A 9,750-nucleotide genomic window follows, 5' to 3' on the forward strand; every position below is an offset into this window, starting at 1 on the left:
CACCTTGTTGCTCACTGCATTGTCTTTCTTCCCCAGTCGGTGTACTGTATCAACCATGAGCTGCAGTTTTTCCACTGATACAGGAACCACTCTTGTTAGAATGCCGATCACTGTTTCACGTGTATTCTCGTTGTCCTTCTCTGTCAGACCCAAAATTCTGAGATCCCATCTTCTGCGGTAACGTGCACTCTCCCGACAGCTCTACTTTAATTCTTTGTTTTCGTTCATCAGCGACTCCACCTTCGTTGTCAGCTTGTCAATTTCCTCTCTGTTTTTTTGGGTCGCCTGTGTATTTACTTCAATGCGTTGTTCGAAGGCTTCCAACTTCTTTTCAAGCGAATCAAACCTTTCCTCGCATCTCTTTGTGAAGCCAAGTAAAACTTCATATACATTCTCGATGCTCACCTGCTTCTCAGTTATTTTGCTTTTCATTTTTTTGGGATTGGGACTTGGTAACGGAGTGTGGTCACCTATGGGTCTTCCGATCTCTTTCTGAAGTTCCATCTCTTCTATATCTTCATCCTCACATGCTTCCCGCATAGCAGCAAGGTTGTAATCATGGTCGGAGAGGCTACCTGTTAGCTTGGGGTTAGCCATTTTTATCGCTCTAAGTTTATCTTTGTGTCTGCCTGAAGGTCTGTCAAAGTAACTTCCAGGGGGTTTCGCTTGCGTTCTACTTCCTTTGGAGTAACAGTTTGTCAGTAAAGTATTTTACAGGACATCAAAATCACGTTTCTTAATCAGACCCGCAGATTGTACAACCGCTTATTCCGCCATCTTTCTCTCCCTCCAGTTTCCAGTTAGTGTGGAGGTCGCAATATGGCGCTGTCACTACCCGATCCGTACCGGAAACCCGATCGGTACCCCGCATGCGCAAATCTTACGTCACTTCCTCTCTTTGCCAACATTGCGACATTCAATATATTTGACTGATACGGTTAGCGCCCTAAGTCAGCTTGCCGATGATACAACAGTCTTTCTAAAAAATAAAGAACAAATTCCATTGGCCTTAGATACAATAAAGATCTTCTCTGATGCTTCTGGACTACGCCTGAACCTGGACAAATGTGAACTCATAAGTATCCACAATTGTTCTCACTCTTCTTTGTATGATATACCTGTCAAAAATGAAATCAAATATCTTGGAATCTGGATAACTAAATGCATGGCTGATAGTGAAGAAAAGAATATTCAGAATACAATTGACAAATGCAAAAAAACTCTGAACCATTGGCTACAGAGAGATTTAACGTTGTTCGGCAGGATAATGTTGACCAAGGTTGAATCTTTGTCCAGATTAATCTATCCAGCTTATTCCCTAGCCATCCCACCAAGAATTATAAAAGACATCAATAAGGTGAATTTTAATTTCATATGGAAAAATAAACATCATTATGTTAGTAACAGGGACTTGATAAAAGATTATGAAGAGGGGGGTTTAAAAGCAATCGATTTTGAAATAATAAATGGCATTTTAAAGATTAATTGGCTACGATCTTTCTTGAAAAATGATAATGAGATCTGGTTCTTGATACCATCTCTTATTTTCAACAAAGTTGGGGGGATCCAATTCCTTTTAGTGTGTGATTTTGAAATTTCTAAACTACCCATAAAACTTTCCAAATTTCATCAACAAGTTTTGTTAAATTGGAAATTAATGTTTAAACATAACTTTAGTCCCCACAATGTTCCATTGTGGAATAATAGGGTGATATTGAATCGGGGGAAATCTATGTTTGTGGAAGAATGGATGACAAAACAAATTTGGTCTGTGACACATATAATGGATGAAAATGGAGATATACTTGAATTAAACAGGCTTAATGAGAAATATGACATGAGTTGCTCGTTCGAGCTCTATAAAAAGGTTTCACAAAATATCCCAACAGTCCTTGTAAATACGGTAAAGAACAATTTTTCAAATATACAGACTCCAAATTTGCATAAAGTTAAACTAGATGGTCTTGAATTGGTTAATGGAAAATGCAATAATCAGTTTTTGAGGAGGTATTTGGTTAACACCTTATATCCAGGCAGGACAAAACATTCACTCGTCTTTAAAGATTATAACAAATCTGAGATCTCGTTGATCAGAACCAAATATTTAACATTTCCAATTCCCCCCAAATTTAAAGAAGTCCATTTTAGAACTACAAAAAATATTTACCCCTCCAATGAATTTATGAGAGAAAGATTTAAATTTGTGTTAGACAACTGTTATATTTGTAAAATAACTTCGGAAACAACAGAGCACATGTTCTATGGATGTGTGACAATCCAGAATTTATGGAAATCTCTCCATGTCCTAATATTGTCCCAGTATGGATATATTGATTTTTGGTCTTTTCAAAATATTCAAATTGGAGTAATCCTTAAGGACAAAAATAGTGAGTTTTTAATTAACAATCTCATTATTATAACAAAGTATTACATACATAAATGCCGATATGCTAAATCCCCCCCTTCATGGCCTGCTCTTAAAAACGACCTCTCCCTGTTCCGTAAATCTCTTAAGCTAATAAATAAGCCCCAAGCAATCAAATTGCATAGATTTTTAGAAGAGTTTGATTTTTCTTAGCCCCTTATTTAAGTTATGAGTCTTGTTTATGGAACCTCACTTTTAGAGATTTTATGATCCCCCTTGTCTTCTTTATTTCTGTTCCTTGTTTTTCTTTTTTTTATTCTTATTTATGTTTGTATTGGTTATTCATCTTTTTATATTATTATTATGTAGATGTGTGAATATGGATGTGTATGTATGCATATGTATATGCATATATATGTATATATATGTGTGTGTATGTATGTATGTTTACTCTCAGTTACTGTCGATTTCATTGTGGTGTATAGGAGATGTGATTCTGTTCTGATTGATTTAATATGTCGCTTGTCTCTTTGAGATTGTCATTGTTATTGTTCTAAATAAAGTTCATATTAAAAAAAATAAAATAAAATACGGTTAGCGCCCAGTTAGCTCCTAGCATTTCTCAACAGCTCTGCCTCCTTTTCGACTGCCCGGGACATTTAAACAATGGATAATCCGTATACAAAGAAATTCATGCTTTTCTCCTCAACAGAGAGTGTCCCCCGATTGAGCAACAGCGCCATAAAATAAGAAGAATGGCGCCTAATTACAGAGTTAATAATGCAGACTTTGTAATATCTCACGTGTAGATTCATCAGCCAGATGAATTGTTTACTGACAATTGACAGTGATAGCGCACATCATCATCACTATTCCAACAATCCTCTCCTCACAGACAAGCATAAACACACTCGACTATCACTAAATCAAATTTAACACACGTTTGTAATGACGATAATTCAGTTTACAATAGGGTTTATTCGCTCGGTCAGCAGGTGGCGGTATCCTCGTACACTGGGGAGTAAACTGCCATTAAACGAACAGAAGAAGAAAAAAAACATCTGCACATGCGCGGTACGGATCGGGTAGACCCTGTTGTCTTTTTTTTTTTTTTTTTTTTTTTTTTTTTTTTTTTTTTATTGAAACAAATTTCCATATACAAAACAAGTCAAGGAAACAGACCAGAATTGTAACAATTTACATTATAAAGATGGTGAAGCAAGTCATCATAACTTTACAGGGAGAAAATAAAAGTTTCTAGAGTAAAGAAATAAGGAACATAGACCTTTTGACACAGGCAAGAAAATTAGAAGAGCAAGTATTTTTTGATTTTACAGTATAGTACAGCAGTTTTTTTGTTCATATTTGAAATAAGCTTAAGTGACTTAAAGTATTGACAAAAGTAATTCAAGAAGACGGTAAACATAGGAGAGGCATTCTTCCACTTACATAAATGAATGAAAAACTTACATAGCACTATTACAAAATTGACAACATCTGAGATTTCAGAATCCAGATTGTCCATAAAGTAAAGAATATCCTTAGATGTGAAGGCAGGTACATTGGAAATTCTGAGTGAAACCCAACAGTGTATTTCAAACCAGAAAGCATTAGCATACTGACAAGTGAAAAATAGATGCTCTAGTGTTTCTGGATCGGAAGAACAGAAAGCACAAGAGTCGGCCTCAAAATTAAACCTTTTATGCAGGAATTCTCCAACTGGATAAATGCCTGATATGATTCTGAAGTGTGTTTCTTTCATTTTAGGCGCAAGTGGGTATTTTAAGTAAAAAGAAAATGACTTGTCTTTCAATATGCTATCAAGGTCATGTCTGACATTGACATTGTAGTTGCAGAATACTATTTGCTTAAAGGTATTAGAGATGAACTTATTATTAAATTGTTTGTCCTTTATTGAGGTATTACCTATCGTCAGTGAAGGTAAGCATGTTCTTATTAATGAATACTTTAAAGTATTTACGATAAGATTTAACAACGGTGTGGGTATCGCTTTACAAACCTTATTATAATTATTAAATGAAATCTCTATTTTATACTTATCAATAAATTCTTCATAAGATAGCAAGTTTCCATTTCTATCAAGCAGATCAACAACAAAACATACACCGTTATCATACCAGTCTGATTTAAATAAGGACTTCTTATTGATGACTATAACCCTATTATTCCACAACACAGAATTGTGAGGTGAAAAATTGTGGGTGAAAATTAGTTTCCCAAAATTCAAAGCTTGCTTATAGAAACTAGACAACTTAAGAGGAAGCTTAGATATTTCATAATCACATCTGAGCAAAAAATCTAACCCCCCGACCTTATTAAAGAGTTTGTTTGGAATATGGTACCACATAGATTGAGGACAGGAAATGCAGTCTTTTATCCATCTGAGCCTGAATGCAGCAATAATAGATTCAAAGTCTAAAGCTTTCAAGCCCCCATTTTCATAGTCTTTAACTAATTGTGATTTGCGTATATAATGTGTTTTATTCTTCCAGATAAAGCTGAATATAATAGAATTGGACAGTTTAATCATTTTAGGAGATGTAAAAATTGAATAACAGGGGTATATGAGTCTTGAAAGTCCTTCTGCTTTAGACAGTAAGATACGACCTAATATGGATAAATCACGTGTTAACCAATGATTAAATATTTTTTTAACTACATTTAATCTAGGAGTTATGTTATTATTCTCTCGATCATTAGTATTTTTACTGATTATTAAACCAAGGTATTTTACCTCCTCTTTTACTGGTATATTGTTAATAGTATCTTGATTACAGTTGTGTACAGCTAAGATTTCACATTTTTTAAGGTTTAGTGTTAAGCCGGATGCTTTTGAGAATGAAAGGATTTTATTAATTGCAGTAGAGACCATATTTACATTCCTTAGAAATAAGGCAGTGTCATCAGCAAATTGACTAATTTTAAATTCTTTATCAAGAATGTTTATGCCTTCCAGATCTGAAGAGAGTTTGATATAAATGGCAAGCATTTCTGCTGCAACAATAAACAATAACGGGCTAATAGGGCATCCCTGCCGAATGCCACGATGAATTTTAAAACTATTAGAAAACCCCTGATTGAGTGCAATACTACTTGTTATATCTCTGTACAACATTTTCATTACACTAACAAATCTGGGACCAAAACCCACAGCCTCCAGAGCTTTAAATAAAAAATTATGCTCCAAAGAATCAAAAGCTTTAAAGAAATCAAGAAATAAAATAAGGCTATCATGAGGAATTAAATGATTGTAATCCAACATATCTAATACTAAACGGGTATGATTATGGATATGACGCCCTTTTATAAAGGCTGACTGTGTCTCATCTATTATTTGAGTTATTCCTGTTTTTAATCTGTTGGCATAGACATGAGCTAATAATTTGTAGTCACAGCAAAGAAGTGTGATAGGTCTCCAGTTATCTAAAAGGATAGGGTCCTTGTTTGGTTTAGGAAGTAAAGAAATTATTCCTCGTTTCATAGTTGGAGATAGCATCTGATCATTTATACATTCATTAAATACCTCTAGTAATAGATCTTTAATGTCATTCCAGAAATATCTGTAAAATTCAATCGTGATTCCGTCGGGACCTGGTGATTTACCATTCACCATTTGGGAAACAGCAGCATCCAATTCAGCTAAAGTGATTTCAGACTCATTGAGATTTTTAAAGTGTGAGTCAATTTGAGGAATTTTTCCATGGATAGAGCTAAAAAAAGAATTAGTCTCCGAACTGGAATAATTTGTAGTGTAGAGGGCTGAATAGAACTCTGTGATATAGTTGTTTATAGTCTGTTGGTCTTCAGTCAGGGTATTATTAATTTGTAACTTCATTATAGTTTTTTTTGTTTGTCTAGTTTTCTCCAGGTTAAAGAAATAAGAAGAATTCTTTTCCCCCTCCTCAATCCATTTAGCCCTTGAGCGAATGAAGGCACCTTTTGCTTTGTCTATATAAAGTTCATCTAGTTTGTACTGCAACTGGTTTAGTTCTATAGAGTTTTCCTCTATCAGATGTGATAAATTGCACAATGAACTTATTTGTGCAGTAATTTCAGCCTGTTTCTGTCTCCTTTTATTAGCCATTAATTTTCCTTCTTCACTAGCAATTTTTCTGACATTAAACTTCAACCATTCCCATTTACTAGTAGAAGAAAAATCCTCCATTGCTTTTACCTCTCCTATCAATGATTTAATTTTTATACAAAAAGACGAGCTTCGTAAGAGGTTACTGTTAAACTTCCAGTGAGAATTCTTCGGTTCTGATAATCTATTATCCGGGGAGATTGAAAGTGTTATGGCACAATGGTCAGTAACAGGGGAGTGAAGAATCTTACAGTTGGATGATAGGGGGAAGAGACTACCAGTTATTAAGCAATAATCCAGTCTTGAGCATTGAGAGCGCTCAGAATTATTCCAGGTGTATTGCAGTTTTTCTGGGTTTAAGTTACGCCAGATATCGATTAGGTTGAGGGTGCAGGAGAAATCCATTAATATTTGGTTAAAATGAGAAGAGTTATATTTAGTTGGAAATCTATCCAGTTTTTCATCTGGTACCATATTAAAGTCACCTGCAACAACGACTTTTTCAGTTGAATAGATGATCTTCCATTCTTCTATCATTTTTTTCAAATCAGAAATCAATTTCCTGTTTTTAGCTCTATTGTTGAACCCATAAACATTTACTAAAATGTACTTAGTATCATCCAACTCCATGTTAACCATTAACCAATGACCTTCCTCATCACCTTTATGATCAAGAACTCTTCCATTAAAACGATGTAGAAAAATAGCCACTCCTGCTGAATGAGAGGTACCATGAGATAAATAAATATCACCGCTTCCCCACTGCTTTCTCCAAAATATATGATCATCTTTACTACTGTGTGTCTCTTGAAATAAAAAACAATTCGTGTTAGGCTGTTCCTTACAAAAAAGAAAAATCGCTTTACGCTTTATGTTACTTCTTAAACCTCGAACATTTAAAGAAAATATTGAAAGAACCATTGAATATTGCTTGAAAGTGCTGTAATAACTAGAGTAAGGCAATGGAACATTTTACCTCCTATTAACTAATAGACCCAGTCAAAGTCAGGGACCATTGAGCAAGTTACCGGCTTAAATTTAGTTGAACAGTTATACCTTCTTATCTAGGTCGTTATAAAGTTCTTTCATTCTTTGATTTGACGACCATCGATGACAGCATATCCGTCCTTCAGGAAAGCTTTGAGCCCTCTGCTCCTTGCCTCCTCCACCCTCGGCCACAGACGTTTGCGGGCTTCTCTGTCTTCCTTACAAAAGTCCTCTCTAAACCGAATCTTCATCTCCTTGCAGAGCTTCGCCTCCTTGGACATCTTCCACACTAGGTCTCGAACAGTTCTCATGGCAAACTGTATGACAATCAGCCTGGGTTTGTCACCAACTCGTCCCTTCTGACCCAGCCGGTGCACTGTATCCACTGTGTTGTACAGCTGCTCGGCGTTCGCAGGAATTATCTTGGTCAGAATTCTGATTATTTCTTCTCTCGTGTTCTCCCCCTCCTTCTCAGGAACGCCAGTTAGCAGCAAAGACCATCTCCGTTTGTATCTAGCATGCTCCAGACACATTTCACGAAGAGCCTCGTTCTCTTTTTTCAGCGTCGCCATCTGCGTTTTAATACGTTTCACATCTTCCACCACAGATTTAACAGCTTCCGTATTAGCATCCACGGACTCCTTTACTTTTCTTACAGCGTCGGTGTTTTCTTGCAACTGGAATTCATAATTCTTTAAATGTTCACTTTGGGTGTCAAATTTACATACCAGTTTTTGGATAGCATTGAGGAGAACTGTGTTTGAAACTTCGTTTTGCGTCTGCGATTCGTTAGCCTTCATTTTTTTAGGATTTGGACTTTTAACTGGTGTGTGGTGACGATCAGCTTGCGGTCTGTCTTGTGATAAGTCGTGCTGCTGTTCCATCCATTCAATATCTTCTTCGTCGCACGCCTGTCGAAGAGCCGCTAGGTGGTAGCCATGATCTTTGTTAATGTTAGCCATTTCGCCGCTTCGGAGAAGGTGGCCGAGAATGACGGAGAGAAACACAGGGAAGAAGTTTTTGAGTTTTAGAGATGAAGTATAACTAGTCTGCTTCTAATTCCGGTTAACTTGATTGCGGTCAAGACATAAAGGAGGTTCTTTTCAGGAAAAGCCTCGGAGCCCACTCAAGTTGAACCGCTCACTCCGCCATCTTCCCAGTCCCCTAGACCCTGTTGTCACTACCCGATCCGTACCGGAAACCCGATCGGTACCCCGCATGCGCGAAAGGTTTCTACTTCCGGTCGTAGCGTTTTACGATAGTTATGGGTCAGAGTATCTGTTAAGATGTTAAGAATAACAAGTATATCTTAAAATGTTTGCAATAATGAAGCATTTCAGTACAATGTAGACAAAAACGAAAAATAAAAAGAACGTTACGGATCAGGACTCCCCGATCCTTACTGCGCATGTGTAAAGTCTGACCGTACTGTCACTACCCGATCCGTACCGGAAACCCGATCGGTACCCCGCATGCGTGAAAGGTTTCTACTTCCGGTCGTAAGGATCGGAGAGTCCTGATCCGTAACTTTCTTTTTATTGACAAATGTAAGACAATCCTAAATAAGTGGTTACAAAGAGACATCACAATTTTTGGAAGAATATTATTAACCAAAATGGATAGTTTATCTAGATTTATATATCCAGCTTACTCTCTATCAATATCGAATAAAGTTATTAAAACAATTAATAGCTTGAATTTTAATTTTATTTGGAGGAATAAGTGCCATTATATATCTAAAGATGATTTGGTTAAACCATACATTGAAGGCGGTGGAAACGCAATTGATTTTGACATAATGAATGGTGTTTTGAAACTTAAATGGTTAAAATCCTTCCTAAATAATCCACACTCCATTTGGTTTTTTATACCAAGTAAGGTCTTTAACACACTAGGGGGTATCGACTTTCTCCTAAAGTGTGACTTTGAAATTACTAAGCTACCTGCTAAACTCTCTGAATTCCATAAACAGGTCCTTCTTTATTGGAAAATGTTATTTAAACATAATTTCACTCCACATAATAGCCCAATTTGGAACAATAGATATATACTGATGAACAGAAAATCTATTTTTATTCAAGATTGGTTATCAAAAGGTGTTTGGGCAATTGCCCATTTTGTAGATGAGGAAGGACATGTTCTAGGACATCAAGATTTTTGCCAAAAGTTTAATATCCAATGTTCTAAAAGTAAATTTAATCGGGTTATAAAATCCATTCCATTGTCACTTAAAAACATAGTTGTAAATGATATAATATATTCTGACATCTCCCCCAAGTTAAGGCAATTATAT

At 36.0% G+C, this 9,750-nt stretch overlaps 1 protein-coding gene across 1 annotated transcript in view; it reads left to right on the forward strand.

Annotated features, from left to right (window-relative positions):
* Nucleotides 1-9,750, forward strand: part of LOC308385635 (uncharacterized protein) — a 102,851-nt gene that overhangs the window by 39,184 nt on the left and 53,917 nt on the right. The window lies entirely within an intron of this gene.

This window comes from Rhamphochromis sp. 'chilingali' (assembly GCF_963969265.1).
Source record: "Rhamphochromis sp. 'chilingali' genome assembly, chromosome: 18".
Lineage (NCBI taxonomy): Eukaryota > Metazoa > Chordata > Actinopteri > Cichliformes > Cichlidae > Rhamphochromis > Rhamphochromis sp. 'chilingali'.